Genomic DNA, 9,742 nt, shown 5'->3' on the forward strand with positions numbered 1-9,742 from the left:
AAGGGAGCAGATAATTTGCCTTTTCTTCACCTTTCTGTTCTATTCAGTCCTCACTAGGCAGAATGATGCCCATTCATGTTGGTGAGAATGGATCTTCTTCTCTTGGTCTATCTATTCAAATGCTAGTCTTTTCCAGAAACACCTCAGACACATAAAAAATATTTTACAAGCTAACAGGACTTCCTTTAGGCAGGTCAAGACAATAAAACAATTAACCATCACAAAGTCGAACAATAACTGATACAGTTCCAGCCATGAAAAAAATATGGTAAGTGGCCTTAGAGAGTTTAAGGTGAAATGCCTGACCAAGGGGCTGGGGACAGGGGCTGATGAGTGGATCAGGGAACACAGAGAAAATGGAAGTGGTATTTGACCTTGGTTTTACAGGTACTCTGTTGTCTACAGAGCAGAGGACAATATAGTGAGAGGTCTCTTTCTTTTTCCCAGCACCATCTTCTAGGGACATTCCCTCTAGTTCTATGGTCCACCTTCTGAAGGACTGATTCACAAAGTTCCCCAAACAGGCCATAAACATACCTGCAAAATTTTGGGTGGAAAGTTCTGAGGTCACAGGTACTTGGAGCATGATATAGAATGGAGAAAAGAATAGTATGTGGGCTTAGGAAAGACATAAGTTTTTGCTTTTTATCGATTTTGTGTCTTTTTGATAAGTATGGTTAAGGATGTTTAGAGTGGGCTCTTTAAATCATGGGGTCTGTATTGTCCCAAAGGTAGTGCTTTTCATTGTCACAGTCAGATAGGATTTGGCACAGTATTGGGGTAGGAAGGAGCAGGAAAGGGAAAGGAGAAAATTCTTGGCAGAGGGAAATAAGTAGATAAAATTTTAAGAAAAGGGGAGTAATGGAATGGTCAAGGAGTAATTCAGAAGTTTATGAGAAGCAGAGATTTACAAAGTTCTTGTTTCCTGAAGGGGTTTCTCTCTTATTCTCTTCCTGTGGTCTCTGCCTCTTCAATAGATTGAATTGTGTCCCCGTTAAAGTTCCTATGTTGAAGCTCTAATTCCCATTACCTCTGTGACCTTCTTTGGGAATAGGGTCATTGCTGGAGTAATTTTTAAGATAATGTCATACCAGAGTAAGGTTGACCTCTACTTCAATATGACTTACAACCTTATAGGGAGAGGAATTCAGGCCACAGCTACTGAGCCTAAGGCTGCGAAACATGCAGTGCTGTCACTTGCTCATGAATTCTAACTTTACTCAGTGGTATAAAGCAGATGTCAAAGGAAAAACCCTGTGAGTATCACTTTATACAACAGTACTCTAGCTGGAATATGTGTCATCACATTGACAGGACCTCATCCAGTTCTTCAAAGTAGAAAACCAATTACAAGAATTTGCTATCAGATTGGTATCAACTATAGCAGACTTCAGAACAAGGTCTCTGGGAAATTTAAGTGGAGGAACAGTTTCTAACAGAACTTGCACCTCTGTGTAAGATTTACCGCTCAATGGAGAGAAATATGCTTTATCTAGCTATTTTAGAGTACAATTGATGGAAGCAAATAAAAACATTCTCCAGAACCCATCTATTCTTGAAGAAAAACTATCCACTGAAGGCTACATTGCAGTTGTGCTACCCAAATTTGAAGAAAGCAAAAGGATAATGGATGGGTTACTGACAAAAACAATATGAAGAGGTCATGGTGAAATGAATTTATGCCACACAGCTGCATCATGAAGTCTGAGATGGAGTGGAAATCAATATAGGCCTAATCCTTCACCTCTCCCAGTTTCCACCCTTTCTCTCTCTCTCTCTCTCTCTCTCTCTCTCTCTCTCTCTCTCTCTCTCTCTCACACACACACACACACACACACACACACACACACANTCTCTCTCTCTCTCTCTCTCTCTCTCTCTCTCTCTCTCTCTCTCTCACACACACACACACACACACACACACACACACACAGGGACATACATGTTTACTTCATTTACTCATGGTGGTGGGGAGCAGGTTTGGCAGTGGCCTGGGTGTAGTAATCAAGAAACAGACTTGGTTCCCATATGTCTTCAACTTTCCAAGTCTGCCCCGCCCAGGTACTCACTCTGTTCTTCTCTTGTTTTTATCAACTGACAAGCAAGGGATGTTTTCCAATTAACACAAAGCTGTTTGAGAAAAAATCTGGAGAACAGAAAAATTTAAGTAGTCAAGTAAAATTAATTTACCCATCATACCTATAACCTGGAGATAATACTATATTTTGATATAGTTCTGTTTAAATATCATGGCATGCTTATTGTTTTTGCCTCAGTTTTCTATCAGTTTAATATTTGAGGGAAATTAAAAAACTAACCAGGCTTTCTTCAGTGTAACAGTACCAAAAAGTTTAGTCCCATCCCTTTTGCCTTAACTTCTCTCCCTTTTGGTTTCAGGGAAGAAGCAGAAGTGTCAAGTGTACTTTCTCAGCGCCTCATGAAGATGGGCCTCTCCTCTACAACAACAGATCTGTAACACTGATTTCTTAAATAGAAGACACATGAAAGGCTCTGCAGGGTCTTTCCAATGTATTGAGGCATTACAAGACGGTGTTAATATGAGTCTTGAAATACATAGCTTGTAGTCACTTTGTCTCACAAATTTTAGGTAGTTAAATTCTAGCAAAGAAATGCCAGAATAAATCATCCAAAGGCACCAATGCCTTTGAACCAGAACAAAAGCTTTCACATTTGAACGAGGGGAAAGAAAAGAATAAAAACCCCACTGAACTTCTGGTTTAAGATTAGATACTTGGGCTGGGGGTGCAGTTCAGTGGTGGAGTGCTTGCCTAACATGCATGAGGCCCTGAGTACAATACCCAGTACCAAAGAAAACAAAAAGATTACATACTTAAACTGAATTTTTAAAAAAGTTTTTTTTTCTTTTTAAGGGCTGCAACACATACATAGATTCACATATCCCTGTTTTTTAATAAAATAGTTTTATACAGAAAAAAAGGAATTCATCATAGAGACATGAATGCAGAGAGAAAACAATTTGATTCAATGCTTCCATAAGCCAAGGAATGGTAAAGATGGCCAGCAAACAATATACTAACCCCTTATCCACACCATGCTACCTTCTCCAGGATGCCTTTCCATTTCCCTTATAAACCTCATTCCATCTTCTCACCTTTGTCCCCACTCCTTTTAGGAAGTACCTAAAAGGAGTGGGGACACTCAACACACTATAGTCATGCATGCAACTGTCCTCTCTGATAAACTGGCAGCTCCCAGGGAAAATGAATGAGACAGATTCATCATTTTGAACCAAGGCAGCACCGGGCACATGGTACGTATTCAACACGTGTACTCTGAATGGAAATGACCTGAAAGAAAAACTTACATACAGCAAAAACTGTGAGAATATGTTCATGGTCATAACTATAAGAACATCATTTCTCTTGAAAGGTATCTTAAGACTCAATTTTTGGCACCTTATCTGTGACAAGACATTGCCATACCCAGTAAGGATGCAGAGATGAACCGACATAGCCTATACTTAAAGAAACACAAACTAGTAAAGGAAACGTTCAATCAATCCTCCACAATATAATGTGGTAAGTAGTAAACTGGCATTAAGCAAAGTCTTAATTACATGGGAAACCCAAAGAGGAAGGGCCTAATTGATCCGAGGATTGAGATTGGAGGTGTGGTGAGGCAATAGATGGTCAGGGATAGTGATAGCAGAACCCAGATCAGAGGATTGGGCCTCCCACTCTCTTTTAGAGAAAACTGCTAACACGCAGGCCTACACTGTTGATCTTAGCTCTCCCCACAATGTTTATTTGAACAATTCAGCATTTTACTGAGAAGCAGGTGATTAAGCATGAATTTACAGAGAAGGGATCAGTAGGTGGCACAGTTAGAAAACAGCCACCGCCTGTAGTCGGTGGTTACCCCTACCAGGAATGAGATCTGAAAAGACAGCAGGAGGGATCATTATAATGAGTTTGCAACAGATTGGAATGCAAGTCCACAGAATACAAGACTGAGGGCAGGGATCTGCCACTGTGAGCTTCTCAGATGGAATCAACCCAGCTCTTTAGAAAGGGCTTCTCAGGACACAATTTCCGCAGGCTCCTAAAGCTTGAAATATAATTCCCTCATGTTTGCCATCTTGAAATCTGCCCAATTTAGTTGCAATCAGACCTCGAGGTGATTCCTCCTTCTGCCTTCTGTCCAAATACATTGGTTCACTACAGCTGTCATAACCAAGTACCATAGACTGGTTGGCTTAAAACCAGAAATTTATTTTTTCTGGAGCTCTAGAAACTAGAAATGTGAGACCAAGGTGTCGGTAGGATTGGTTTCTTCTGAGACTTCTCTCTTTGGCTTGTAGATAACCACCTTCTCCCTGTGTGTTCACATGATCTTCCATTTACATCCTTCCCTGTCCCACACTCTTTTTATAAGGACACAAGTCACATTGGATAGGGCTCATGGAATCTATTTATATTAATCATCACTTTAAATGCCCTATCTCCAAATTCAATCCTTTTCTGAAGTATTGGGGATAAGGACATCAACACAGGAATTTGGAGAGAACCCAATTCTGCCCCAATCACCCAGAAGAAGTTCTGAGTTGGAGCACTTTCCATCTGCATTAGACTAAAATTTTGCTTTTAATGAGTACTTTTGTTTGAATATGGGTAATGTGCCCCAGGTCCATCTGGTAAGTGATTGGTCCCAAAGTGTTGCTATTGGAAAGTAGAGAAATCTTGGGGAAATGTGACCAAATGGGAGGTCCTCAGGTCACTGGGGGCATGCCCTCACAGTGGATTATAAAACTCTACCTGTCCTTTCTCTCTCTCTTTCTCTCTCTTTCTCTGATATGCATTCCAAGCATGATGTGCTACCAACCATGGCTCTCAACAAAACTGAGCCAAAGCAGGTGCCATACCTTTGAACCTCCAAAAACTGAGATTTCAATAAACCTCTTTTTATATGTTGTCTCAGTTATTTTGTTGCAGTAACACAAAGCTATCTGATTCAACAAGGAATCTCTGAATTCTGAGTGTGGAAAGTCATCTCCCCAAAATGTGTTACCATCACTTAGAAGAGATGGATGCTCTTTAACATAGCTAATGGGGCCTGGAAGGATGGGCCCCAAATAAGGAAAGTAGATGGAGCTTAAACCTATTCTGTAAAGAAGAAGGATGGCTACAACCAGAAAGTATTTCTGGGTAAGCATTTCTGAATAATTGGCAGGGAGATTTTAGAAAATTGATCTGGACCTCTAAGCCTCTGGTAATTTATTGTATAATTTTTTTTAATTTCTCATTCTTACTATTTACTTTCATGCCTAATTTGGTATTTACAATTTTTTTGAATTCTTTTTCTTAAGTTTCATACTCCTAAAAAAATTATATCTTCTCTACTCAAGGAAGATTCAGAACATTGATTATTTTCTCATATCTTGGACATGAAGTATCTGCAAATCTAGAATGAAACCTCACAGTTGGTCATGCAAAGATGGAGGTAGGTAAGAGCTGAAATTGAAAAGCTTCAGACAAAATGTGTTTTATCTGTAGAATTCCACAAGATTGAGACTAAAATTCCACAATATTTAACTGACAAAATTTGTTTATTGGTGCTGTCCACCCTTCATGGAACTTACCCATATTTGCACTGTTTAGTCCTAGCCTACTGTCCACATTTAAATACCCTACTGTAGAGAGGGGGGAAATAAAGACTTTCCGCAGCAAATAGTTAATCAGCAATAGACTGATTTTAAAATGATCTTTAACAGAAAGTAGGAGATTCTTATTCTCAGCAACTCATTCCTATTTCAACCAAAGAAGATCAAAGTGAGAAAAAGAGGACCACACAACTCATGTTCAACAAACCTTGTGTAGTACATACTAATCAATAACCTCAGTTGTTCAACTATAATATACACCATACAAACTTTCAAGTTTAAAATTCAAGGTCTACAAGATTTATACACCAAAAACTATGATGTTAAAATAATGCTTTTTGTCCTCAAAATCTCATTCTCATGTCTGATTCAACAAGGAATCTCTGAATTCGGAGTGTGGAGAGTCATCTCCCCAAAATATATTACCATCATTATTTTGGTTTCTAAATGCCAGTCCCACTAAGTATGACTCAACTATTCCTGAATAATGAGTTTATATTTGGATTTTCACTTGTAATAATTTATTGGTCATGCAAAGATGACCAATAATTAATTATACCAGTATGTTTATTACATATACTATCTTTATTACATATACTAATTTAATGAAATAAAAAATAATTTCATATCTAGGTACTATATTTAAATCTCTTTCTTTCATTTTAGTTTGAGAGTAGTTGAGGGTCAGACATGGATAATTTCCAAAAGATGAAAACCAAACTTTAAATGTATTATTTAAAATCACTAGATAGGAGGATACTAATTACAAGAGTAGTCACAATGTACTTCTTAATACTTGCTTCAATTTTCAGTTACTCATTAACTGAACAAACAATTGCAGACATCCTAACCGACCAGACTCTGCCCTAGCAACCTGACAACAGAGAAAAATGATGATCTAGAAGTACCTTCCATGGGTAGTCAGATGTGAAAAAAACATATAATCAGGAAGGAATCAAATTAAACTTCCCACTTCCAAAGTTATCCATTAGATAAATCAGATCTGTACCTATGGGAAGAAGTGAGTAGAGATGGGAAGGGCAAAAGAGAGCGGAAGAGTCCACCCCAGAACATAGAAATGTAAAGCACAGGAGTGTGGGCTGCCACCTGACAGCACTGCAACAAAGAGCTCAAGTCCGTACATACTTCCATAAATATACCCACAGAAAATATTCACTGATGTGAATATTTTAACATCCTCATTTTAACATTAAGACAGGAAAATATCTAAACAATAAGGAAACAGAATAGTATGTTTCTAATAAAACATTTTATAAATACTTTTAATGAAATAAAAAGATATGCCATAATGATGAATTTTTAAAAGGCAACAAAATTGTCTTATTACATAAGCCCAACTTATTCTTTTAACATTTTCATAAAAATATGAAATAGACTTTTAAAAATTATAGGTAAATTTTTTTTCTTACATTATTATGTATTTTCCAAATATTCTACAAGAAATATATCATTATTGTGATCAGGAAAAGGATATTTTTTCCCAAAGCTCCCAATCTACTCTGTTTATTATCTATACTAATTTAATAAAATAAAGCAGCATTTCATATGTAGACATCATTCTTAAGTCACAAATTAAACAAAAACCTTTTAAAACTGTAAAGTGTGTGATTTTTAAAAATCACAACAGGGAAGTTTTTTTCTTATGTTATAGATTTCACAAATGTTCTATAAGAAAAATATGTCATAATATGATCAGGAAAAGGGATTTTTTTGTTCCAAATTTCCCATTTTATTCAATCTAGTATGTTTTTTACATATACTAATTTAATGAAATAAAAAAAGAATTTCATATCTAGGTACTATAATTAAATCTCATTTTAAAAACCAAGTTTAAAAAAATCAAATCTTTCAAACTTGTAAAGTATATTATCATAATAGATAAAAATACATATTCATATCTGTGTGAGTATCCCCACTCTTTTCACAATATCAGGGAGAAAATAAATATTTTATCTTATAGTTACAATTCACCTACAAAAGGAGACAAACATCTAAAATATGTATTGACTCTAGAAAACATAATCAATGATCAAATAAGTTGTTTTCTTTGAAAAAAACAGCAATATCAACCTTTAATGATTTGTGATTAGGAATGCCAGACAAAATCCTGTATGACCAATCAAATTTGAATTTCAGATAAACAAACCTAGGGTCTCATACATGCTAAGCAAGCACTCTAAGCTATACCCCCAGCCCACAATATTATTTTTTAAATTATAAGTATGTCCCTTGCAATTTTTGAAAGGGCATTTGCAATACTTGGAACACACCTATACTAGAATTTATTTCTTGTTGATATGAAATACCCAATTGAACTGGCAATCTTGTATTTTTATTTGTTTAATCTGGCAACTCTGTTCATGATATCCTTTCAAAAAGCCACATTCTCTTTTCTAAATATCAATTACTCTAGTTCTAGCAGAGGCTAGAACAATTGAATTAGCTAGAAACCAGTTCATAAAGCTAAAACTAGAGCTTTCTGATTCAGAGGGAAGCTGCCCAGGGAGGATACTTAAAGAGACTCCATGTTTATAAAACTGGCTGTTTGCTGCACTGTAATTGCATTTGCAGACCTCTCTCTGTTCCCAGCCTTGTTGTACAGTCTCAGATAAAACAAGAGCAGCAAGGAATCCAGGCTCCCTCATTTCCAGACTAATCTTAAATGAAATATGTAGGAGTCCTATGATTCTCCCCTACTTTGAGTACAGCCCCAGCTACACCACTGCACCAGTGAAACAAATAGAAAATAGTTATGAGCTGCTTTCCAGAAAAAGGAAATAGCCAGACACAAGGTCTTTGGATAGAGATGTTATTTTCAGTGACCAGTAGGAACAGTGAGAGAAGATAGTGTTAAGAAAGCAAATCATTCAGAACATGGGGACCATTCACTGAAGGACTAAGGGAAGACAAATGACATGCCACATTTATGTTGTAGAAGGAACACTGTGGATGCTACATGAAGTAGAATATCAGCAATAGGAGGCAACAGTAAAATTAAGAATTTGAGAGACCAAGGTAATAGCATATTGAAGTAAGACAACAGCAATAATAGTAAGTATTGGTAGGATTCTGGATATATTCTGAAGGTAGAGTTGACATAACTAGTGCACTCGTTTGATAAAGGGTATGAAAGGACTGGGTTATGGAGGTTGACTTCAATGTTTGACATGAGAGACTAAGTGAAAGTAAGTGCCATTTGCTGAAATGAGAAAGGTTGGATAAGATTAGATTTGGGGAGAAAGATGGGCATTAGAATAGCAAAAATCCTGTTTCCAGCTTGTTAAACTTGAGATGCTATTCCACGATCCATGTGTTAATATTGAACAGGAAGTTGGATTTATGAGTCTGGAATTAAAGATAGAGTTTGCTCCTGAAAATATATAGATGGCATTTAAAGCCAGTCTCATATATTCACACAGGGAGAGAATATAGGAAGTTGAAAAAAAAGGACGTGTCCTTTTAAAGACACACATTAGGAAAAGGGTCATGGAAAACAGATACAAAAGGACAGCCAGTGTACTTCAAAAGAACCAAAAGTAAGTGCCCGAGACACCAAGTGAATCTCTTTGCCAATCCTGTGGTTAGGTGAAATAAGATGGGACTGAATACTGGCCAGCATTATCCCTGTTTAAATGTCCCCACTTAAAGGCTGATGGTAACTTCACTTCATTCATTCAATAAACTTCCTTTGAAATGTACTCTCAAGTCTATTGCTGCACTAAGAACCAGGGATATAGGTCAGTAAAACACACCCCATCCCAGCAAGGTGTGAAGCCAAATGGAGAGAGTCACAAGTCAAGAGCAGCAAAGTTAGGTCCTGCTGTTCAATCATAAAAGCAGCTTAGGAGTCAAGGTGATAAACTGCACATGATGTTTATTCTGCAGGTGTCCTGTGCACTGTAAGAATGCACATCAACTGCTATTGTCCAACAGTCTGAAATCTCTACTGCCAGTCCACTGAAGAGGCAAAGCTAGAAATAACAATTATTCATTATGCATTTTAATTTTTTCAATATCATTTTCTCTCAAAAGCTATTTGCTTTACATCTGTATCTATCTATATAAATGGTTTGCATTTTT

At 37.0% G+C, this 9,742-nt stretch overlaps 1 pseudogene; it reads left to right on the forward strand.

The window, feature by feature from the left end:
- The first annotated feature begins 1,182 nt into the window (after nucleotides 1–1,182).
- Nucleotides 1,183–1,675, forward strand: LOC107137054 (annotated as a pseudogene).
- The last annotated feature ends 8,067 nt before the right edge of the window (nucleotides 1,676–9,742 follow it).

The sequence above is a fragment of the Marmota marmota genome, unplaced genomic scaffold, assembly GCF_001458135.2.
Source record: "Marmota marmota marmota unplaced genomic scaffold, marMar, whole genome shotgun sequence".
Lineage (NCBI taxonomy): Eukaryota > Metazoa > Chordata > Mammalia > Rodentia > Sciuridae > Marmota > Marmota marmota.